This window comes from Teleopsis dalmanni, chromosome 2, assembly GCF_002237135.1.
Source record: "Teleopsis dalmanni isolate 2A chromosome 2, ASM223713v2, whole genome shotgun sequence".
In the NCBI taxonomy this organism is placed as follows: Eukaryota; Metazoa; Arthropoda; class Insecta; order Diptera; family Diopsidae; genus Teleopsis; species Teleopsis dalmanni.
The window spans coordinates 94640721-94667826 of NC_051847.1; the positions used below are offsets into that span (position 1 = coordinate 94640721).

The 27106-nt window shown below is 29.1% G+C and overlaps 1 protein-coding gene across 2 annotated transcripts in view; it reads left to right on the forward strand.

Annotated features, from left to right (window-relative positions):
* Positions 1-27106, forward strand: part of LOC119685895 (longitudinals lacking protein, isoforms A/B/D/L-like) — a 96885-nt gene that overhangs the window by 10753 nt on the left and 59026 nt on the right. The window contains exon 1 of one of the 2 annotated variants that reach the window (XM_038100302.1): positions 21889-22165. The exons of the other annotated variant lie outside the window; for it this stretch is intronic. The gene's annotated coding sequence lies outside the window, so the exon portion shown is untranslated. Of the gene's footprint in view, positions 1-21888; positions 22166-27106 lie in introns of those variants that run through there. 2 annotated transcript variants of the gene reach the window in all.

Genomic DNA, 27106 nt, shown 5'->3' on the forward strand with positions numbered 1-27106 from the left:
AAAAGTTCTTTGAAGAGTTATTAGTTCCATATATGAGAATATACGATATCAGAGACGTTATAACCACAAACTGTACGCAATCAATCTTAAAGCAAATATAATCACAAAAATAAATTAACTTATTAGGACTTCGACGGGCAGGTCACCAAGCTCGTATAAGTAAAGCAGAATCATATTGTACAGAGAGTCATCAAATTTGGTATTATTATTTGCAATCTAATTAAGAAAAAGAGAATGATAAAAATTTCGATTTATACTCAAAACAGTGTTGCTCAGTAGTAAAGGTAAAGAACAAACCTTTTCGAAAGAATACTAACTGTAGGGATATGACAATTGTGATGTGACTTTCTGCATAAAATGCTTTTTGGAAATGAACAAATAGAGTGTTAAATTCCCTTGACCATTCCTCATATGACTGTCTGTATAACATGATCCTTAGTAAACCCTTTCTGACAGTTTATACTGTAAATCAGTAGAGAGACCTGCTGAGGTCAAGATTGAAACTAGATTGTAGTGCCTGTTGAATTATGATTTTTCGATTACTTAATTTGTTAGAAATAATAACATTGGTACAAATTTTATTAAAATGTATAAGCGTATGAATAAAAAAGGTAGCAAACATAAATAAATATATACATATTTCACTCCCTAACTATAAATTATTGTTGAAAGATTGTTTAAACCTAATTTAGTATAAGTAATTCGGATGGATTTGTGTTTCAATTTAAGTCAGATAAAACTATACAGTATTTAGGTTGAGTGCTGCACCCATTTAAATATTTGCTTCAAAGAACAAATATTATGGAGTGCTATATATAAGGTTATGTTTATTTGTTTCTAAATTTTTAGATTAATATTTTTAATGTAATAGATTCCCTTTACAAATGTGACCAAAAAATAAAGACTACATATAAATGGTTTTGTGTACAGCTTTGCGTCAGAGATCATCAGTAAAAACAAGAAAAACTTGCTATTTTTATAGCAAATCTTCATTAATTACAATTCTTCTGGAATTGCCAGATTTCGCTACTGCCTGCCCCCGTGCCTTCGTGCGCCTCAGCCCAGAATGAAGGCAAGGCCTTAATATAATTGTCTATTCGAAAAGAATTTAAAGAACTTAATGTTTTTTGTTTGTTGGTTTGAGAGACATACTCGTTGTCACTAATATCTTTCACATTTCTATTGCATTCTTTTCGAGTGTCTCTCCACATTGTATCTAGATACATTTTTCAATGTGTACTCGTACCGCTTGGCTTTATTGCTTTTCGTTAATAACATGTTTGGCAGCAAAGTTATATTTTATGACGTGCAATGTTTGCCATATTCTGCTATGGTTTTATGAATAATTATTATGTATAATTAAATTGGCCATTTTTTTAAATTTTGTATTGGCTCATGCGTTACAACCGGAATTAATGGCGGTTCTCTGTTGTTCTGTTGTCATTTTCTGCTAATTTCGTACTGGCATTATTTGCCTTTGTTTGTAGTTGTTGCTAACCTATTAGCTTAATTTTGTTTGTTGCTAACTTAATGTATTGCATTTTGCTATTTTCTCTTCTACATACTCGTATGTTTCGTTAAACTGCCTTAAATGACCTTGCATTAAAATTATACACTTTTATTAGTACATAAGCATTTTCATATATATTTGACATAGTTACACATATGCACATACATATGTACATGTACATACCATTTATACATAGATGATTGTATCTTTATTGTCGTACTTTGCTGTACTGTAATGAATTCAGTAATTTAGTTTCCACTTGCATGGGTACGAATATTTTTTCATTTTTTCCAATTGAAGTCATATTGGTGGTTCGGTTCTACACTACTCTCATTTTCTTGCTATTGTTGTCTGAGCTTATAATCACTTTGCCCAACTATAAACAAAATTTAGGTAAATTAATATAATTATCGCATATTAATTATAATAAAGGAAAGTAGTGTGGTAATGTCTAGATACTGCTTAGAAACAAGTCCTATTGAAATTCTAATTCAACTCAATTGCACTACTTCAAATATATGAAAAAATTCTCTGGAATATATAGGAGTTATACGAATAAACGATTTATCTGTATAACCGGGATCAATCATAACCACACAAATTATATATAATTTAGATTTTGTATAATTTGTACTTTACTTTAATATAAGAACGTAACACATCACTGGATAAGTCTCCGGTGTAGCTCGGTTAGGTTTAGAAAGCGCGTGCTGACAGTTGGCAGCTCTTCCACTCGGAGGCATATATTACCCATTGTGATGCTCTCAAAATTTTACTTTATATTTGTGAGAGGCGAATTACAAACCGTTATTATTCTTGTTAAGCCATTTGGTTTTCCAGATGAATTTAAGGAGATCCCATAAGTTTACTCTTCCAAACCAGTGAAAAAGCGATCCCCAAGATATTGAAGTCGCCTTGTGTGAAGTCCTGGACAGAGTCACAGGAACTGGTTGATAGATTTTATCTCCTCTTCATCTTGGCAATTCCTGCATAATCCACTTGTTGGAACTCGCCACTGTTGGCGCATAGGCGCAATTGCACAGTGCCCCTTTAGTACTCCAGTAAGCACACGAACTGCAGCTTTGTTGAAGCCTAAGAGGCTTTTCGTTTTATTTTTGTCCAACCTAGGCTATAAGGTTCTAGCGACCTCACAGGCACCTCACCTCTTGGTGATTTTCTTTATTATCCTAAACAGTTTACATATCCATTCCGGTGTAGCTAAGAGCAACAAATATTTTTTTGGAAATACAATTTTATTTATGACTATTCGCTTCTTGAAAGAGTGATACTTTGATTTGAACAAAATTTTAATTTTTCAATGCCTTTTTAGTTTCCCCAAATCAGTTCTTTATTTTGACCAAATTCCTTTCCCTATACCATCTGCTAAATTCAGTAATCGCTTAAGTCAGATCTGAACAGTGCGTTGGGTGCGAAACCAATTTGAATCGTAATTAATTTTTGGGCCGGTGTGATTAAAGCAGACAATTTTCGTGTAAAATTCGAACATCTTTAAGGTGTTAGCTATGTAATAGGTTAGCAACCTAACCTAACTATCTCATGCAACTTTAGTTTACAGTCTATTAAAACTAAATTTCCTGGACTGTTTTCATGTTTTTCGGAAAAAAGTGCAATCAAAGTGTTTATTATTATCGGTTATTCTACGATTGTCTATGAACTATAATTATAAAGCCGCTGTTCAACTTTAACAGTATTTCTCTTCAACGTAAAGTTATATTCAATGAAAATACAAAATTTTTATCCATTGTTTTAAAAATGATCAAACTGCGGTCGCGAAACCACCGTAGCCTGTAAACTAATAATCAGAATGTCAAGAAATTTGAATGGATCATTTGAGAGATACTTTAATTACTCTTCATAACTAATGAGCGCTGTTTGTTTAAACATGCTATTTTCATTAACTATGTGTAACGAGAGCTAAAAACTGGAACTACATGTACTGTAAATTAAAAACCAAACCAAAACAAACTAAATTGGCTTATTTCGGTTCAACATCATACTGTCTGGTGCCTACTTATTCAAGTATATATATCTCCAGTTGTTAAAACTTTATTGAATATGAGCTTAAGAACTTAAAACTAGAATAATTTTTTTATATGTGAAGACAAAAGTTTTTTGTTATATTAAATTTACTCGTAAACTATGCTTTTTTAAAAATGTAAATAACGTGAACTCAGTTATCACGGAAATACGTAATAAATATTCTCTTGAAATTTAACCCAAAACTGAAAGAACCGATTTTTTGCCGAAGCAAAAACCGGAACAGAATCTCGATATATATTTTATGGCCTTGACTTTAACTCATTTACTTATATTTTCTTAGTTCACTATTTCCACAACAAAATCTTTTCTTGTTTCTGTCATCCATACATTCTTTTTGAGTATAAGAAATTATAAGAAATTTATAAGAAATTGGTAGTTCCCAATAGGAGAAAGTAAATATTTCGCTTTATTAAAACTTATTAGTTTAAAAGAATAATAAAAGAATAATTAAAAGAACAATACGTTTCTTTTCTCATTTTTCATCTTTTTATGATTAATTTATTTCCATCAAACAAATAATAAGATACAATTATTGATTATCAGTTAGAACTCAACTGAGTTTAACTAATACAGTAAAACTATTTGAATTGATCGTCAGGACCACATAGTTTATAGAGTATAAATGACTGATTTCTATATTTTCTTTTCTTTTGGACGAGCAATATTATATATCTCTATTATTTGTTGTTTGAGTATACTTACCCAACATGGTCGTAGCGCTCCGCTACGTTGGGAGCTGGTATCCAGTCTATTCTACTTTTCTATTTTATACTTACCCAACATAATGCATTCACACGACATTTTTGCAAATTTAATAAGCAAAAAATTCCGAAAATAAGTTTGAGGTAAAAAAATTAATTTTCTGTTTCAATGAATTCTTTTCTTGCATGTAGTGTAAATTTAAATTTCATATAGTTTTCAGGATCGCGATTAAGTTGTGCCATGCGAATAAGGCCGAATATTGAATATATATAAACTAAATTTTTTTTAATATTATACTGGGATCCAGTTATAAATTTATCTACCATTATTGCATTAATCGATACTCCCTTAAATCTATTTTTAAGTTTGTTATTAGCAAATTTCTAAAGTAATGGTAATTTAAGCCAGTTTTCAGGATCGCGATTAAGTTGTACAATTCGGTTAAGCTTGAATATCGAGTATATTTAAAATACTGATATTATATCATATTTTGTTTCTATTGTGTATCATACTTGGATGCAGTTATCTATAAGTTTACTATTATCCCGCTTACCGATGTTCGCTGAAATCTCTTTTAGTCGTTATTAGTGAATTTCTAAAGTAATGGTTAAATGAATATTGCCAAAAATTCGAGGTAATTAAAATTAATTATAATTATTTACGTTAAAGGTAAATTTATTTTATTGATCAAAAACTTAACTCTTCATTAAATTTTTGTATGTCGCCAGGAAATTTTACGGTGAAAAATCGATCGAATGAAACCACACAACTAAAATTTTTTCTTCGTGGAGTGCGCATGTCATTTCATTTCTCATGTACTTCCACTTCCTAAGCCAACAAGCAGTTGTTAGTTGTTAGCTCTCTTACATATTTGTAGGGTTTTGAATGGGGGGAAAATAATAATAAAGATCTCCCAAGCACAAAAACTGATATATAAGCATATACTCAAAAAGTGTATGTATACATAATGGAAAAGCAACTAACAAAAATGAAGCTGGAAGTTGAACTAAAAGTGTTTGAGAATAAGGGTGGCAACAAAGCTACACACGAACTCACGCATACACATAGCCATGCACATACATGTTTGTATACACATGCATGAGTTATTTTAACCTCATTGCAACAAACAATTGAATATCGTACAAAAATGTGCCCTTCAAAGCTTCTTGCGTTTAGAGTGGCAATTTTTTTTTGTTTTTTTTAACACAGAGGGCGCTTGTGTGCGCTCTCTGCATGTTAGTAAAATGTTTTCATTTAGTTGCGCTACTCATGGCCGAGAACATCGAACATCTAAATGCAGTGTGCCCTTATTGTTGTGTTGTTTTTGGCTTCGTTTGATATGCCTACGCTGCTACAATAATTGAATAGATTACACACACCTTTCCTCTGCTGTAAGTGTGTGTACGAATTTTTCTAATAATAACTAACTGCTGTTATGTTGTAATCTAAGAATTTAAACTCAATATATGACATTCAATTCATATGTATGTATATGTAAGTATGTAAGTATGTAAGTATGTAGATATATGTACTTATTGTAATTATAACTAAATGCAAATGGTTAATGTTAACAGCGATTTTCTTTCCATGCGAAATTATTTTATTTCACCAAGCTTTTTCCAAACTTGTTGCTTACACACAAACCCAAGTAAATCCCCGACATTGAGTGAAGTGCATACAAACACGCAAACACACAAATGCATTTGTGGCTTATGCAACGCAAGGTGCACTGTTCCATTTTGACTTTCGCATTTGCGTCATAGATTTTTCAAAAGAACTCTGCTGTGCTGCGCTGCGCTGTGCTGTGGCCCATATTTTGTTAATAATAATACTACGCACGTAAGCTTGCGGGGAGTTGAAGTGGAACTTTATACTTTTATGACATAATCACACAAATTAACACAAACTTCTCGGGCATGTCTATGTCTGCCTCTACCCGACCCGAAAGACTCTCTAAAAACTCTACTACTATGTAAATGCACTTAAGCCATTTACCGAAATTCAAATTTCAAATTTTTTTTATTTAAGTTTTATATATAAAAAAATAATTAATTTAATGTTGTTTTAGCAGTAATCTAACAACTTTTTAGACACTCATTTGTACGTAATGAACAACTACACTGAGAAGTGTTATTAATGTTTGTGTGTAGACGCAAAAAATACTTTAAAAAGATTGCACCGCACAGAAAAAAGAATATTGCTCGGCGCCATTTTGAATTAATGACATAATTCGCATGAATTCGTGTAATCCGCTTACCAGGTCTCTATGTGCTTTCAAAAACTCACGTCAATCTTCTGCATAGAGAATCACATTTACTAATTACTTCAGAAAAAAAAAAATTAATTGCAACATTTTGAAATTATAGATTGTTTTAAAATTTAATTACAATAATTCGAAGATTATATTTTACACGTCTTAACAAACAAACTATCGACTATATAAATACCCAGTTATTATGTTATGGGGCTGAAACTTTGACTTTGACGACAGCAGCTGAAAACCAAATTAAAGCTTTCGAAAGGTAGGACCTATGAAAGATATATGGTCCCATCCGACTGAACCATAAAAAATTTTGTCGGCGCATGAACGCAGAGCTGTTACAATTTAGTAACGGTGAAGATACTGTAAAGTACGCAAAGTCACAGCGCTTGAAATAGATTGGACACGTCATGAGAATGCCGGATGATAGCTTGGCTTGACAACGTGATCGACGACATCAGAAAAATGTGTATACAAAATTGGAGGTATAAAACAAAGTGCAAAGCAGAATGGAGAAAGCTAATTGATATAGCTAAAGCATTTTCCGAGCTGTAACGCTGATGATGATGATGATATATACATAGTTCAAAATGTTTCCGGAATTAGTATTCAAATAGCGTGAAAATGGAATAGAATTAAACAGAGCTTTGAACTTAACAAGAAAGGAGCGAGCATACAAGGTGAAGTATTTGACTACATTAAACTTGGTAAATGTCCGCACGATCCTAGTTAATATTCTCTTCTAGTTCACACAATGCCCCCACGTGGCCTTGTTCAGATAGCTATAATCCTCTTGCGTAGTAAGCTAATGTGTGCAACGAAACACTCCTTATGAATGTATGAAGTTATGCGTCGTGTTTGGAACTTATTGTATAAAAGATCTGTATAATAAAAACAAAGGGGATGCACAAGATACTAAAAACGCGGCCAAGAACGACTCACGTCTGTAATGGCCAACTAAGTAAATAGACAGAGCACCACGACTATAGTAGATGTTTTGTATTAGCATGACGTGTATTTGAGTTATACAAGAATTTTTTCTACGTTGAATGACAACTTCTTTATCAGTTAACTATTAATGCTGTGTGGTGATTATGAATTTTTTTTTGGGCTTACGGTAGTTGTAAAGCATGGAAAACCACAAAGTGTGATTTGAACGCACTAATCCCACGTCTTAAGAACGAGTTGAGAAAACCTCAGTCATCAGACTGATTAATATAACTATAGAAATTGGTTTGGAAAAATATTTGAATTCAATTCTATTATTTGATGGCAGGGCAACTGGTTGGATTTACTGCAAGACCTTTAAAGTCAGAGATGCACAGAAGTGGCTTGCTATATCCGTAATTGTGTGGGGGAACTGCTGTGTTAACCCTTGGATACCCATCTGTTTGTTTGCCTAAATGCACACAATAACTTGAGTCCCAACTAGCTTTCTCCATTAATGCAAAATTTCAAATACTAATCATTACGATATTTGGTTATGAGTAGACGATTTAAAATATCTAACATACAATAATATAGTATTAAAGAACACAAAAACAAATTAACGATTATATAAATTTCCTCATTTTCTTTTCAATTTTCTTTTGTGCAATAAAATTATATAAAATTTATCTTAAACCATATAAATGGCTTAAAATTAATTTTTGGTTAGTATTTATTAATTTAAGAATGCCAAAATAGATACATAGAAACATTTTTTTATCAAACTATTCAGTCATCATCATTTTGGCATCACAGGCTAGGATGGACCATTGTCTCTTCTACAATACGCCTCCATTCTTCTCTGCATTTCGTATGTTGTCTTCTACATCTTCTAACCATCTTCGTCGCGGTCATCCTCTTTTTCTACTCCCCTCTGGCTTTGTCTCGAAAATTTTCTTAGTCATTCGTTCGTAACTCATTCGTAGGACGTGTCCATATCAGCTCAATCTTTAGGCTTTTATGTATCGTGTTATAATTCGGCCTTCGTTCAAGACATTCAATTCGTCGTTATACCGTATACGATATGTGCCGTCTTCTATGCACACCGGGCCAAATATTTTCCCGAGTATTTTTCTTTCGAAACTTCAGTACAATATACAATATTGGTTTGCAGATAGTGATCTCTCTCTAAACCCTAATTCCAAATATTTCCATTTAAGTATTTACAATTCATTTTCTTATATGACAAATTTGGTTATTTTAATAATTTTTCATGTGGATTGGCTCTCATATTGAAAGAATATCATCTACAATAAGTTGTTTTATATTGGAGATGCTAAATTTTAAAATAAAAAGAAATAAATATATAAACTTTTGCTACCAAAGAAATAAAATTTATTGTAAAACTAATTCTGATCGTTATTGCCGACCTTAAACTGCTACTGTCCAGTGCAATTGTATTTTGTCTCAATGGTTTTAATCTGTTAAGCATATTTGCATTCTATTCAAAAAGAAGCTATTTCGCCTACAGTCATTTAAGTAGCTAAATATCAATATCTATAATGTTAATAACTTCAAATCATATTTTTGGAATATAGTTTATATAATACAATATATACTTTTATATACTAATATACATCAAAATGGTCAATATGTGTTTCCTTTGAAGTGTTTAAAATATCATAATATTGCAATAATTTTCGAAAAATTCTTATTGAAAATATTAAAATTACTCCTTAAGTAATTACCACCCTTCACATCCACGTAAACTTTTTTATGCTCGCTCACCCTTTTTTTCTGTACTCTCACATGAATTTTAATTTAATATTATTTTCGAAGTTCGAATTCACTTACTATGGATGTGTTTGAATTTTCATATACGAACATCGCTGTGAACAGTTTTGGATCAAGTATTCCGCACACAAAGGCGGCTATTTGGTTTGTTTAGGCTTCCAGTCTTTTGTTAGTTCAGTACGCCACCCTATTCAGAGAGTGAGCCCTAACAATACCACCTTACTCACATAACGAACACAAAACTATAGGGTGGTGGATGGATATTTAGTTTATTTTCTTTTTGTTTTTATTTTTTTTTTTTGTCGTTTTTGGATATTCGTTTTATATCGATGTTCTCCCCGATGTTTTATAAATTCTTCGTTTTCTTTAATAAGACTACGTAGTAATACATAATTTTCTACACGACTGCTATACAACGATTGCTTAGTCACACAACCCCAATTAGGGTTGAAATGACAACATCCATGCTTACAAACATAAAAGTACATAAACCCTAAGTGTAGTCAGGGGATCATGCTTTGTGTTTGAATGTATATTGGACAGATGGGGTAGCATGGGACTTTCACGCTGTGTTGTTACATTGTTTTAGGATTGCGTGTGTTCGAACCATGGATGCATTTGTATGTATTAGGTTCGCTTTGAGTATATGTTGGTTGATAGACATTTAAACGTTGCCAGGTTATATTACCCTCAATGGTTTGTGGGCTTCAATTTTGTTTTAAATGATGTCAGTTCTCAATTATGATACAAGCGGAAATCAATGTTTAGGGTAGATCCTTTGTTTGATTAGTGTTGTGTTTTTTATTCAATAATAAATTTTTATAAATAATTTTATTAAATGTTTTTTATATCTTAAATCTATGTGCATGTATTCCATTTTTTCTTCTTAATCTAATTTTGATACATATATATGTAGTCTACTAAAATATATGTTAATTAGACTAGTATGTCAAAAAATTTGGACAAAATCGAAACTTCCTTTCCACACTTAGTGTTGAACTCTACAACTTTTGTACGAACTTTAGCGAACAACAAATTATTCTTGGGCTTAAATCTAATCGAACCTGGATAAATCGTTGTATAGATATAGTTTTTTAAAAATTGAAACAGAAAAGATTTATGTCATAAGTTGACTTGATTATACATTGCTATATAAGTTTTCTTTCATAGAACAGTTCGATTTCCTTTCTGAATTATGCACATCATAGGCAACCTTTGATAATCTTTTAAGTATTAAAAGATTATCTTTTAATACTTAAAAGATTATCAAAGAAACTGTTTGTCTTTTGTGTTTTTGTCTTTTATTAATCATTTAAAAATGTTTTAAGTTTAAACATGATATTGTTCTTAGTTATGTGATTTATATGATATGATATATAAGCTACTGTTTCAATACAATAAAAAAGCTACTAAAGAAATTGTAATATTTAAATGCAATTTCTTTATTATCTCCAAATATTAGCAAAATTATTAAAATACAAAAAAAGAGCGAATAAAAAATTAATAAAACTAATATGTGCCAGATAGTAGCACCAAAAGAAAAAGCAAATAAAATAATTTCACAAAAAATGTGCAATATATGTGTCTATGTTATATGTAATATATATCTTCCTGTCATACAAAAAGATGTGTTAGACTTCAAACTATACTTCTATTAAATCATCTGAATAACTCATAATCTTAAATCAATACAACACCTGTTACAGTGAAGCACTAAAGTAAACACATACACTTATTGAGGAAAAATGCTTTAGACACTAACTCGTGATTTATCAAGGATAATAATTAAATGTCTGCAGTAGTTTAGGTTAGGCTGGAATGGCGACCAAGCCTCTAATTTTACTGGATACCAGCTGTGTCAGGTCGGTAAGAAAAGGTGCCCAAAAGATTTTGAATGTTCTCCTTGTTAATGATGGAATCTGACACATGTGGAGTACAGTTTCCTTCTTATTCACGGAGCCACAATAGTGACCTGTCAGCAACGATACTGTAGTGCGCTGAGCTAGTTACGGCTAAGTTGATGCAGCTGACTTGTACATTTCTTGTAGGTTTTCAAAATTTTTTAATTTCACTATTTTATTTTTGTGCTTATTTTAGTGCTTTTCAGTGGCACTTGGTTTTTCTAGAGTTTAACTCACTAAAACCACCTTTTACTTACTTTTTTTTTAAATCTTAACTATTTGCTACTATTGCTAAATTGTACTTTATAGACATTAAGTAATACGTGTGCGGGTTTAATGAACCATATTCAGTTCCTATACCTTTTAGTAATGAATGGAGATGATTTCCACTGCTGACACGGGAAACTGTTGAGATCAAAGGGCTTAGTATTTCTTAAAGTTTAGGTGTATCTAGTTGTAGATCCTGCGACCAACGTCATGAAAGCCACGGTTGTATAGGGGAGTTAATGAAGACATATGAATGCTTGTCATCGAAGCATAACATGTGTTATTGGTAGGGCGCATGGCTTAAAGAGCTAACTTTTAGCAGGTCTTTTGACTTTTTTTTTTGTTGTTCCAACTTATTTTTGTATTCTAATGCTTTGTGGTGGGTGGCAGTTATTGAGTAGTAATTGTTTTTTAAATTAAATTTTTATGCATAAAAGTATCCCCAAGTTCCTTCAACGTGAGGAGGAGATACTCATATTACCGTATTGTGTATTGAATATTTTTTCGAAAAAAAAATTTTTGGTACTACAAAATTTTGTAAATAAAAAAATAACAAAAAAAAAATTCAAATCATCCCACAAAAATATTTTGAAAACTTTCTAACGATTTTTTGTTTTTGTACACAATTTATATGAAGTTTTTTCTCTTATAATTGTAAGACTTGATTTAGATTAAATAAAAAAATAATTACCTGTTTATTTGGATATTCGTTCATACATACATACATACATGCACACATACATAGCTTCACAGCTACGTATGTATATATAAATTTAACATATTTGCGCGAATCAACAACAACATTAACATAAACCGCAGAGCATTTGTGAGATGACCTTCTAAATCGTTTGTTCCCGAATTTAATATCTTCTAAATATAAACAAAATTTGATTGTATATTTACCTCTCTCCTATCTTATATATGTATTATTTATATATTATCTCAAATTTATTTAAATGCTGAAAAGAAAACTTACAAAACTCGTATAAGAAGCGCAAGCGCAACAATGAAATGGCGTTCATCTGTTTGATCTCGGCTAGCTAACACAACACCACGCGTCGTATCCCTTCTCATCTATCATACACTCCCGCTTAAAATTTGTATTTTGCGCATGTTACCCCTAAAAAAAAATGTTACGTATATAAAACAATAAAAAAAAACTAGTTCTTTATTAACGAATGTAAATTCCATCCCGCACCCGCCAATTGTTGTTTTAATTGTAAAATGGATAAAATTTGGTTATATTTATTTTTGATTTGTTAAGTGAAAAGCAATACAAACCGAACCGCACCCGGCATCAGCAAAGAAAAAGTATAGCAAAAACAATAACAATAATAATAACAACAACACGACAAGACTTGACGAAAACACAAAAACAAAACCAAAATCAAAATTTAATTCAAGTTTTCTTCATACGTTCCCAAAAACAAATGTTATTATTGTTGTTGTTGTTCATGTCAGTCTAAAAGCAACTTAAAAGCTTTCTCAGTTTGGAGAATTTTTCTTCGTCGTTTATACTACTTGGCTTTTTACTGCTTTTGTTTTTTATATTTTTGATTTTTGATTTTTTTTCCTTCTTTTCTTATTTTGTATTGCTGAAGTTACGAGCTGTGAGTTGTGGGTTGTGAGCTGTTGTTAATGATTGATGGCGCAAAATATTTCGGTACCGTCTAGCAAAAGCATAAATTTTTACTTTACTACAACCTTTTAGCATTATATGTACGTACGTACATACATATGTATATATGTATGTGGCGTACATACAAATATTTTAATGTACAATATATTTTGAACGTTTGTTATTTTACAAAATGTTGTCAAATGATAAGCTGGATATGTACCAGTGGTACGCGGTCGGTACATATCATGCAAATCCGCATTCAAATTTCTTTTTCTAGTTTTTCTTTATTTTTAGTTTTATGAGGTCAGTGAAAAATGATTAATATGTAACCACATACGTATATATGTTTGTATGTTACTTTGGTGTGGATGTGAAAAAAATCATTTATTTTTTTGTTCAATAATTTGTAAGTAAAGTACAACTGGCAGGCAGGCAAACAGGCTGATATACATATATGTATGTATGTATGTACGAATGTACGTAAAACAAACGAATTAAATTGCAAGTGAAAGGGATTGGCTCTTCCAAAACTGACATACGACGAAGGCAATAAGAGGCCATTAAAATTGTTGGGCATTATCAATATTGGGAGTTGGCAGCACTATTAATGGTATCTCTATGTCTTATTCGTGGTTATCGTGTCATGTCATCTTAATGTTGAACATAATTTTATTTTTATTAAATGCTGGAGAAATCAAATACTTGCAGATGCAAAATTAAATTTAAAGAAAAGATTTCAGTTTTGTTTTTTTTTATTTTAGGTTTAAAAACTATTACAAAAACCATGATTTATTTGCAAAATATTTTTATTTGACTCATAAGCCGTCTAAATAGCAAAATTTTTGATTAAATAAATTTAAAACATAATTTTGAGGTTAGATTTTGAATTTCAGGAGTAATATGGATTGTTGGATGCCTATTGTATTTTTGCAATAAAGCACGAAGAATGAATTGGCTAAGCAGATCTTACAGTTTTTATGGGACAATTCCATTCAGTTAAATAAATATTCCGAATTAAAAAGACAAGCCCTCTTTTGGGCTATTTAAATACCGAATATAGAGAGGGAAGTAATGAAATATTTGACATGAATACTTTAAAAAGTGAATAATCAAGCACTGTTGTGATTAGAAAGAAGAAAAGTTATTAATGGAGTTATTTCTTGAAAAAAAATTATACTGGATTCACACGAGAGTTTTGTTTGTAATTTTAGCTGTCAAAAATTTTCATTTGCATTGAAAACAACAACAATTGACAGCTAAAATTACAAACATGACAGCTGAAATTACAAACAAAACTCTCGTGTGTGAATCCAGTATTAGACACAAACTCTACGAACAAATGCCAAAAAAAAAGTACAAAAAAAAGTCTGAAAAAAAACATAAAAAAAAATAAAAAAAAAAATAAATCTTGAAATGCTCAAAGCTTATGTGTAAATATAATATTTAATAACTACGTCTTTTTTGGTGCATCTAAAAATTATTTGGTTATCTACTCTCAAGATTTAGACTCAAATCTATGCATAAATTAATATAATGATATCAAATTATGTTAATTGGTTTATATCTTTGACAAATTTTTCTGCGAACATTATCTTAGTTATTCACATTGCTTCTAAGATTTTGAGCCAATTATATAATATATCGCTATTCTGTTAATTTACATTTAGAATCATCTTAGTTATCTAATTTGCTCTCAAGATGATAAGCCAAATATATAATATCTAATGATGAATTAATATTACCGTCATAGTTTTTTAGACAATGTTTACACACTTGGCAATTAGTAAGTTTCTATTAATGATAATTGTAACATAACAATTAAATGTTTAAACTACCGCAAGTCTATTACCGAATAGCGATACGAAAAAACAGAAAGGGAAAAAGCAAAACTTACTACAATTTCAGAGTTAATAATTACATATAATAAAATTAAATTATATAAAAATCGTTAAAAATTAAAAAACTAATAATATAAAACCAACTCAACTTCAGAAAATTTGTTTTTTAATGTTTATCAATACTTGCACACGTGGTTGTCACATTGGGATCTTTTGAAGTTGAGATCTCATAATCTACATATATCGATATAATGTTAAAATGCTTTAATTGTAAAAAAACATTAACATTCTAATTTCCAAGAATGCATTTAGACAGCCTACAATTAAACTCCTGTGATTTTGTCAATAATCAATACAATTACACCATAAGAGGCCTCATATTTTACTCCAAATTTTAAATTATGATGCTGAAATTAATGATCTTTATTTAAAAACTTTTTTCGCGAACCTAGGACTAGAGAGCTGAGTTAATTGTAAATGTTGATAAATTAGATAGTCGATTATATTAGTTGTAAAACTTCTTTCTTTTAGAAATATATTATATATATCATATCCATTTTATTGCTGTTTAAATAAAAATAAACTTGAATTGAGAAAGAGAATATTGCTTTTCTCACTGGAAATGGTATTGTGGTATTGTAGCAGAAAGACGCCGGCCCATAAATTAATAAATTTTTTCATAGGTACTTTTTTATACCAAGAGTTTAATTTACATTAACATTAGTTAAAATTTTATATATTTAAATTTTTTATGCTTGATTAATCAAAATGATTAATTTTTGGTGGTTTTTAATAGGCTGTAAAATGATTTACATAAACACTCGTTAAATTTACTCTTCAAATTTACCATACTTACTTTACTATATGAAGTAGATCTATTGTATAAGAGAATAAAAGTATAGAATAAAAGTACTTTACTATATGAAGTAGATCTATTTATAGAGAATAAAAGTATCTTAAGTCAGAAATGTTTAATATATCAAAAATAGCTTTTTTGAAGATCTAGTTTTTTCCTTGATGTTTAAAAGCTACAACGATTATGTAGTTCATAGTCAGGAAAACCAATATGTAATAACTACAATAAATACAGGATATGTTATACAGAGAATCATGGCCATGTCAAATTTGAAAAAAGATTGAGTATTAGAGTATTTAAATTTAAATTTAGTCCCGCTGACGAAGCTTTGTGTGGGTCATCACGTTGGTAAAAACAGGGTTACTCAGTAATGTGTTGATATTTGTACCTATTAGAAGTAAATATGTATATTTTTGTATTGATATGTAAGCACATCTATACAAAAAATATTACCTTACCCTCTACATTAAGGCACAAATAGAAATTGATAATTGTAATATAACTTGCCTTTTGTTCATGACCAAAAACAACGTAGAACTGACATGGACATTGTCATATGTGCGTATAACATGGCCCTGAGGATTTGGGACACATTTTTCCAAAAAATATGCTTGTTTCCCTAACGCAAAGTAATAGACTCTTATTTAATTTATTTTTCTTTTTGAATTCTTATTTTATTTTTATTTTTGTGATTTTTTTTTTTGAATTTCTATTTTATTTTTACTTTTTGAATTTTATTTTTTTTGAAAATTTTATAATTTTTTTTTTTGAATTCTTATTTTATTTTTTTTATATTTGATTTTTTATTTTATTTTTTTTTTTATTTGAATTTTTATTTTACTTTATTTTTTTTTTAAATTTCTTCATTAATTATTTTTTTCATTTTATATATTATTATATTCTCTTTCGCATTTCTTCCTATTACTGTTGTTCTCCATTTTTTCTTTTATTTTTTTTTATACATTTCTTTTATCTTTTTCTCGATTTTTCTTTTATCTTTTTGTTTTTCTACATACATTATATTCTTATATTCTGTTTCGCCTTTCTTCCTATATTCTTTTTCTCATTTTTTCTTTTATTTTTTACACTTTTCTTTTATTCTTTTTCGCGTTTTTTCTTTTCCCTTCCCTTTTCTGTGTTTTTAGGTACTGATCTTAATTTTAGGTATACACAGTGAACTTCCGATGTAATGAATATTCGGTATAATGAATCCTCTAAGTAGCGAAGGATCAAAAATACTAAGAAATAACAAATATACCTAAACTCCCCAAATGACGAAAAATGCACATAAAATGCATTCGAGATACCGCAGGTTGCCTACGTGAAGGAAGTCTTGTTTACTTGTTTAATTCATACAAATTGAATTTTATTTAATTTGTTTCATTTTTCCTTTTTATTTTAAGCACCTAAATTTTATTTAAAAAAAAAAATTTTCAGTAATTTATACATTAACAATAAATGATGGAATAATAAAAATTATGATTATTGATTTGGTTAATTAAAAAAAAAATAAAAAAAATTAAAATCATTCGAAATTAAAATTAGTAAAGATTATGTTACTACAACAACTGCTATAATAGAATTTTTATGAAAATGAATTATCTATGACAATGTAGTAGCGTTGCTAAAAATACTTCAAAATTTATAAATCAGCATTTACGACGAGGTGCTAAAATTAAATTAATTTTTTGTTGCTTGTGGTGCTATAATAACCGTAACCAAATTTTAGCAACTTTATATCAGTTAAATGTTTTAAACATACACACACACACATACAAATGCAGAGATTTACTAAATTTTAACATAAATCGAGCCGAGCGCAGAGGTAAATATGCGCCTTCCACTTAGTAAAGTAAAACGAACTCAGGAAAATATAACAAATATAACATTAAGAAGAAGCAGGCAGAAATGCATACAAACAAAAAGTAATAAAGTACAACAACTAACAACTGCAAAAAGTAGAATTTTCTTTGTTTTCTTTAACCAAAAGAAAAACAAAAACAAAATAAAAATTGAAGAAAAGAGAACTTCGTCAGTCATGCCAAAGATGATATGACGTTGGCGTCAGTCCCAAATAAGCTTAAAAATATGTAAATGTGTGTCTGCCTGTTGTTATTTTCGAAATTTTAATGTGGCTGTGCAATAAACGTATGTATATGCTGCTAGCGGAGTGAAAAGACAATGCTAAGTAGCGTTGCTGTTTTTTTTTTAATTTTTGTTTTTATCATACATTGCAATGTTGCCGAGTTGCTGTGGAATGCTTGCTCATAATATTGTCAAGAACATGTTTTCGAAATGAATTTAAGTAAACGAAATTTAGTCGAAGCAGAAGAAAATTAATAAAATCAAAAGTGGAAATTATTGCAAGCGTCGAAATTACACTGAGATTAAGATTTTCCATTTGCGCTATTTGTAAAATATTTTGGTTGGTCGTTTTAAAGCATCTTTCATAATTGTTATTATTACTTTCAATTGATTTAGTTTATGCATGTATTCTAAGTAAATAAACCTAGAATCACTAGTAATGAAGTTAGCAGATAAAGTTAGTATAGATCCAAACGAAGTGGACAAAATCCTGAAGTTATATGCGAAAACCGACTGGCACTATCTAATCTCAGATTAATCACTAACCGCGGGGGCGGTACGCAGATCTTAGATCATTCATTGAATAATCACGAAGCTTATGAGGAATACACAAATTAGTCAGTGAGATGGGTGGGACTTTGTAGAAACCTCCTAGCTATCAAAGAGTAAAAGTGCCCAGATGCATCAACTGGGAAAAGGCTCAACATAATAATTTAGAATTTCTACAATATTTAAAATAATATGAAATGAATTTATTTGCAAATATATTCAAATTACAAAAATAAATAACTAATGCCTCACTATTATTTAGAGAATAGTATGGAAATTTAACAATTAAAAATAAAAATGTAATTAATTAATTCAATTATTCTACAGCTGGTTTATAATTTCGTTCTAATATAAACACAGCAAGTGAATTTGTTAATAAAACTTTTACAGCAAATTAACAAAATTCCATTAAAATGTGCGAAACATGAAAATGAAGTACGGCTTTGGGTCAGTTGGTTAAGAAGCGCTAACTCTGAGCTTCAAATTTGGCTGGGGACGAGTTCAATCCCTAGTACTTACAGTCTGATAAAAATTGTTTACGAATAATTAAATGCAAGAATTATTTCCAAGACCACTGATGATGGGTATTAGGCAATACTAGAATCAGCTGTATGCTTAGCCAAAAATTCAATTAATTAAAATAATAAAAAAATAATTTTTGTTCTTGTAGTTCACTACTTCTCCAAAAAACCTCTTTAACAAATTTTAGCAAAACAAAATATGTTAGAAAAACAGCAGTTTTCACAGTTATTTTCAATGAGTACTTGACAAGATCAGAATCTTTGGTTTTTTTATGTATATAAAAACACAATCTCCATATTCAAGAAAAATTCAGTAATAATTTTCGTCCCCCTTTCTATGCTTCTGACAAAGTAAAAATTTGCACGATCAAAATTTTTTTCAGTGCAGTACACACATACACACAAATACATATAAAACTTTTGCATTGTTTATAATGGCTAATGTTCTTGTTGTTGGTGTTGGTGTACGAAGCTGGCGACGATTTAAAGCCCTAAACAATAACAACGCCACACAAAAGAAAGCAGATGTTATATTTTTGTAAGCCAGGCAGGAAAACTCAATAAAAACTAAACGGGAAGTAAAGTCGCCTGTACATGTGATGATGATCACATACATACAGACGTTACCAACGTTCCCATTCCTCCCTATCATCAATCATAAAAGCAGCCCCTCAGTATTTATTTATTTTTTATTTTATTTTATTTTACAAAGCAGCTATTTTTACATACTTTTTTTACAGAGAACACAAGCACGTACGCACTTATGTTTTAGTTTATATCGCCATTTTAGTGTGTGGTTTTCGGAGCGATATTGTTTCGTAGGGTTTTGGATCCACATGATTGCACTTTTCATTATAGTCTGTGCGCATAATCCAACTTTTTGTGCTCATATGTCGAAAATGCTGTGTATACGAGCATATGTTTAAGTTTCAAACAAAATGCTCTACCCTAATTTGTTGGGGTTGTTTTATTACTTACTTTTATATACTTTTTGGGACTCGTATTCATTGCGATCAATGAATAACTTTGAAATGTACATTTACTATGTATATCGTTTTAATAAAATAAATATTTTGTATGAACTGTAAAGGAAAAATTGTTTAATTGTTGTAGGTAAATCAATATTATACAATCGTAATAACTTCTAAATAATTTAATTTAATTTAATGTAATATGTAACTTTAATTTTCCACATTATAAATTTATTCTTAAATTTTATGTGCTTGAAAACACATAAGTATATACATATATTATAATTTGTAGTGTGGAGTTAATAGTTTTTTGTTAATTTTATCTAATGTCATATAAGTGCATAATTTATTTAATAGCTGATGAATTTCCTAAAATCATTATTATCATCATTATTTTTTTACTTTAAAGAAATTAGATCCCCATACTAAGCTCTAAAATCAATATCATAACTTCAGCTAAAAACGATTCAGAAAACAAATTTTCCAACATCTTTATATGTATATATAAATGTATAAACATTCATTAAAAATATATTAAATAATTTTTGTGTAAGGTGGAGAAGCGAATTTCGTTTTAATGCTTATCACTCTCTCAATAATATTGCTAGCTTTCTTCTGCAAATGAAATTCACTTGCTTTGGCACAAACATAGCGCATAACTTCAATTGCTTTTTCATTCTCTCTTTTCAAAACAAAATTATCTACATAAATAACACGATCTCAACCCACACGAATTGCATACCTCGTTCATCCGTTTACTTTATGCACATTTCATTTCATTTCATTTCGTTGAGTTTGCTTCTTTCAGTAACAAAGAAACTCTCAGGAAAACGTGTCGGTCACACGGACAGCAAGTAAATAATTGTTTGTTAGTTTTTTTTTTAAATGTATGTATAGTAGTAATATTTGTTATTGAATTAAATATAAACAAGTGCAACTTATTATTCAAATAGTAGATATAAGAAAACATCCACAAAGTTTTGTGAAATTTATAAAAAATCAAGTTAATTAAACAGAAAAATAAAAAAATCTTAAGAATTTTGTGCATAAACAAAAAGTGAGACAAAAATGTTAAAATTTGTGATTTGATATCTGCTTTTACTGAAACACAAAAAATCTGGTTTTGATTGGCAAGCGTGTTTGGTTTTTGTTTTGGATATTCCATGCATTCGCAGAAATACGTACCAACTATAGAATTTCCTTGAATACGTAGGTAGGTAGTTAGAGTTGAGTGTTTGTAAAATTTTCTTTTAATTTTTTTTTTTTGTGATAAAAATATATTGAACGCGTAAATGGTAAAACTATAAATTCTAACATATTCAATAACAATAAACTAACAATTTATTGAGTCCAAATTTGCAAAGTATTTGTTATAAATCATTGATAAGTTTTCTTGGAATTGTGGAAACCTTTAAAGCGATAAAAAAAAATTTAACTCAAGGTTTGTTTTTGTATTAGTTCAGTTATAAATAAATGTTTCGTTAGTATTTTCTAATCAAATTAAATTGTGTTAAAATGAAAATCTTTACTTTTCATATGCTCAGCAAATTTAATTTCTATTACTTCAAAATACTTATATTCGTAATAAAATCATGCAATAACCTGATTGCAGGCAGCCAGCCCTACTTGAAACTTCTAAATTGCACATCTTTGCAGTAAACGGTAAAATTCGTGCCGACGCTGCTACTGCATAGTTTACCTTGAAATTATACAAAGCAGAGAAACACACACAATCTCAAACAAAACAAAAAAGCAGCAACGGTAAATTTAATTATACCTACATAATTTTTCTCTCGTTTTGTTACTTTTTTATGTATTTTCTCATGCTCTCAATCTGTCCTTTTATATGTGTATATTCTTTCCTTTTCTCTCATATGTTTAACCCATATCTATATTGCTCAAACTTCAATGCAATGCTAAACATATACATACACTCCAATAAATTCGGACATATTTTCGAACACGAAATGAAATCGCTTCCAAATAGAAGTAGAAGCTCTATTCGTCGAAAGTTTTCTTCAGTTAAGCAACGTCGTGCAACATCATCGATAGCGTCGGGAGTTATTGCTCCGTGTTGTTGGGTTTTTGTGCAAAAAAAAATTTTTTTTTTTTTAATTCAAAGTTGATAAATTGTATAATTAAACATAATGATTGCTTTGCTTTAAAATGTGATATTGGTTTAATGTTTAAGTTTCGTGTACGTTAATATCTTTGGAAATTGATTAAAAGCAAAAAATAAAAAAAAAACACTGAATACATTTACTGGGGATCAATTCAAAATGGAGTAATTTTCCGAAAAGTGGTGTGTATACGTTTTTTTAACATAAAGCATATTTAGCTAAGAATGAACAAAAATTTTACTTTTAATGGAAAATTTTAATAATTAATTTAACTTTAATAGTGGATTTCCCTTATTTAAAATGATTAATTCGTATTAGTGAAATAAATTTCAATCAATAGTTGTGTTACATAAGTACTTTTGGGCATGTTTTATTAGCGTCAGTTTCTGCCTAACTTTCCATAATAGAAAATAAATTTTTGATTAAATTTATAAAATTCTTAACAGAAATAATGTTAATTTTCTTTAAAAATGATTTAAATTGAATATTTTTCGACATAAAGTGTTGCGGCCATTTTGATTTTTCCTGCAAAGTATTTTTTTTTTACTTTTTTGTTTTTTTATTTTTATTAATTTTGAAAAAGTGTGAAATTTGAACAGTTTTCTTTTTTCAACGATCAATAAGACGGCGGTGGAACAACGACGTTGGTGACGAATATAAACGAAGTCTAACTTTCGTCCGAAGTCGTTTTTTCTTCATATTTTCGTGATGTTTTAGTGTGCGTATGTGTATGTAAAATACGTACAGTTTTCGACTTGGGGAAAAAGAGGAAAAACATTTTCCAAATATGAGTGACATCAAGTCCAAATTAGTACATATATTATTAGTGTAATTATGTTTTCAGTGTATTAAATTGTATAGATTTAAACGGTTTCTCTTAGTATAAACTTAAATATTTGCGACGTATATATATGTTTTTGCATGTTTTTATATTCGCCATTTAATGAGATACTTAATTATTCGTAAGTGGAAAAGTTTTAGGGGTTGATGTATAACTTAGTGGTTAGATAAAAAAAAATTTCTCAAATACCAAAGATCTTTGCTGGCACTATTATTATGGTCTTTTTTTTTTGTTGTTTTATTTTTATTGCTCTGCGACATACTTTCTTCTCCAGTTTCGGTTTCTTGATGTTTTTGTACGAAACTTTATATGCGATTTTGAGCATATGGTTTTTTGGTATGTGTTTCCCTCTCAATTTGCGATGTGCTAAGTGTTGTAAGTGTATTTTGCTTGTGTAACAAATACATTCAAACATTGCAGGGCATTTAAACATAATTTAAGATTTTTTTTTTGTCTTCTATAAATTTACTTTCCGAAACTTTATTTACTTTTCCGTGATTTTTCTCTGTATGCATATGTATCATATATATGTGTGTTTGTATGTATGCATTTATCTTATACTGTAGAAAATATATTTTCTTGCTTAATTTTTATTCATTCTACTATTTGTTCTCTCATAAACATACACAAACATAATTTGATGAATTTCATCATAAATGCAATGTTGTCACATTTCTCAAAATACTTAAATATGTGCAGAATGTTTAAAGAGCATATTACACTTAAAAAAAGTTTTTAGTTTAATTAAACCCAATCATTAACATCCTAACTTCTATTAAAAGTTTCTTTTGTTTACATTTGCACACGTGCGTAAAAGCTTTAGTAATTATTTTTTTTATTATCTATTTTGTTTAGTGTTTTTTTTATTCTGATCACAATAAAAATTTTTCATTACTATGAAAAAAAATACGAAACATACAAATTAAATAAAAACATTCTCTTAATAATGTGTTTATTATTTACATAATTTTAAATAGTTTTTTAAAATCGTTTTAGAACTAATTATTGGAATTTTCTAATAATCTTTTATTTTATAGTTTTATATTTTTATTATTTTTTAATAAAATCTTTTTTAATTTTTGTCTTTGCTTTTCCCCAGTGCAAAAACAATGTTAATAAATCAACATCGTTTTGCTGCTTTACATTGTATTATATATTACAATGTCAGATTTTTGCACTATATGAAGTTAGTAACAAAAATTCATTTTGTTCATATAATAGATATATATAAATGTTGCTGCTTAGTTTAATATTTTTAGGTATAAATAATAATTCTACTTATTTAACAATCTTCTTGTTAGAGGGGCGGGCGGGTCACCTTAAATTGTTTTGAAACAGGTGGTTCAGTATAGTGCATTTGGAATTAAGAATGGACTGATAACAATTTATATGCACTTCTGTATGATGACTTATTCAGTAAATTCCGTAAAACTAAATGTCAAGGTGAATCCCTTTTAAATTATTTCATTAATTCATTATATGAAAAATTCTCTTGCTATTGGTGTTATTCAATGAAGAAACGTGTATCTGGTCAGCGACAGACATTTACTAAGAATAATGTAGTTTGTTACTACAAGGTCGTTAAAATATAAATTTATTGAGATAACCTCACCTTTAAGGGTTTTCTTTTTTCAATTAGCAATTAAAAAATTAGTTAATAAAAAGAAAAAATTTTTATTTCGTTGATATATCAATTGCTTTACATATTACTTCTCACCCCTTCTATCATAATAAAGATAAAGACTAAAGACTAAAGACTTTGATAAATTAAGTTTTAGAAAAGTAACTTTAAATTTCATTGTAAATTTTGCGTCGTAATATTCACAATTTTATGAGCACGACAGGCAGTCAGCCACATGTACAAGATAGCCAGCCTCTGTGTGTTAGTGTGGATTGGATACGTTGTACAAACATTTTTATGCCCGTTAAAATATGTTTATATATGTATTACGGTTGTTTTCACTTTTATATAAGCACAAAAACAAATCTGACTGAATTGTTGTGAAGTTCTTTCATCATTTATAGAGTATGCAGCAGCAGCAGTAGCAATAGCACAGCAATGCTCTGGCTAGCATATATCGTTTTAAGATTTTATTAAAAATATTTTTGGGTACTTTTTTTTATTTACTCCCCCTCTGCTGCTGCTGCTCCCTCCTACGTATGCAAAACAGTAGGAGGGGAATTCTTAAATATTTTTGTAACATGTATATTTTTGGAGTTTCTCTACAAAAACCCATGTTAGTTGATTTTTCTTTGCAAAATTAAAAACCTGTTTTTACTTGTTGTTGTTCACCACTCTTCCCTTGAACGGTGTGAGTAGTAGGTAATTACTGAAAAAAAATATTTTCCTCGAAAAACAAGTTTTGAAAATCTTAAGAACAAATAAAGGAAGATCCGTCCGCCATTATTATTGAGAGGGTTTTATTTTGTCACGTACCAGTTTCTACATTTTTTTTTCGACACATTAATAAGTCCAATTACTTAATAATAATTTGTTGAATAAGTATTTATGTAAATAAATTTATTTTAAAAATCAAAGTTACAAGAAAGTCTGTAATCTCTAATTATTTCAATAATTAATTCTAAACTTTTATTTACAAAATTTCTGTATTTTCTTAATTATATATTCTTACTGATATTTGGTTAGTACTTTAATATAAAAAATGTTTATTAGTAAGAAATGTAATATTAAATATAGTATATTAAAAAATTAAAATGTATGAAAATATTAAACTAATTATTGAGCGAAAAATAAGCTACACTAAAACTTTAAAGTATTAAATTGAGTCTCAGGAAATTTGCAAAAAATTTTCGTTTTTAGAAAATTTTGTTGGTACTGTACTTTTTCAAAATAAACGAAAGGATCCCTTTTTACATTTATATATACATATATATATTTTTTTTTTTGTTACCAAACATGCGCATATATCGCAAAATGATCCTTTTTGTTGCTAAGTCAGAGCTTACATTGCTTTGCTACTTACCCTTAATTTATGAAAAGGGGGAGATTAGTGTATGTACAACGAAGTGTGAGGAAATAAAAATGTGTATACTATGAAATAAATGGTTGTGCTCAACTCAACAACCATTTTATTTAATTTTTGTTTTCCTTGCTTTAACGCATGCGTCAGTCTACCTAATGTCAATGTTTGGTGCAAAAACTTCCCTAACTCTACTCTAAAGATGGCGATGATGATCCCCATTTCAAAATAAACAAATGCTAAAATATTGTTTGTTGACATAAAACAGAATATTTAACAAATAAAGAGGAGAAAGAATGCTGCTGCATAAGTTGAGCATTTGTGAAAATTTGCTGAAATATATTTTAAATTCTACACGAAACTATAAAACAAAATTTTGTCTACATATTAACATTCAATTTTCTCCATATTAATGTCTAATATATTTTAAATGTTTAACATGAAAAAGGGGTTACAATTTGGTAAAAGTAGAATTTTAATGCCTTTCATATTATTATTCTTCTGCTGCTTTAAATTTGTTCACTAAAGCTTTTTTGTTGTATTCACATGTTCCTATCCCACTATATTGTTGTTATGATAGTGTCGTTGTATTTTAGGTTCCCAGTAGAAAAAGTGGTCTTCGAAGACATTGTCTTCAAGACGGTCTTTGATACCGCGTCCGCATGTTCAAGCAAATTTGCAAAACAATTGCTCAAAACATGAATGTAAATACTCTTTCCTTGTTTTCTCTCTCATTTTTAGTGTTCATAGCAACGTATTTGAATTTTGCCTCAGATGACGCTATGTTTTATAAATGAAGTGACGCAATAATTTTGAAGTGTAGTAAATAAACATTTGTGAAATAAATATTAAAAAAATCAAAATGAATAAAGAAACAAAATCATTAAACTATGAAATATTAAAAAAAAGAAATTAAATCAAAACAAATGAAATATTGACTTAGTTCCTGGAAAATATATTGATATTAATATTGAAAACAAAAATTCCAGTGAAAGTTGTTTAAGAAACGAAACAAAGGATGTTGAAAATAAAAAAACTAAAAACACTTGTGAAATTAGCTGTTATATTTAAAAAACACAGGATTAACAGGCGTTGTAGTAATGATATTTTAGAACTCTTAAGATCAAAAGGTTTAATTGTACCAAAATCCTCTTCAACGCTTTTGAAAACATAAAACTTCAACAATTGATGATAGCGAAATGCTATAAATTATTTTATATTAGTTTTAGTTAATTTTAGATATGCTAAGTTATATTAAGTTAATTATTTAAATTAATTTTCATTATGTTTTCTAGTTTTTA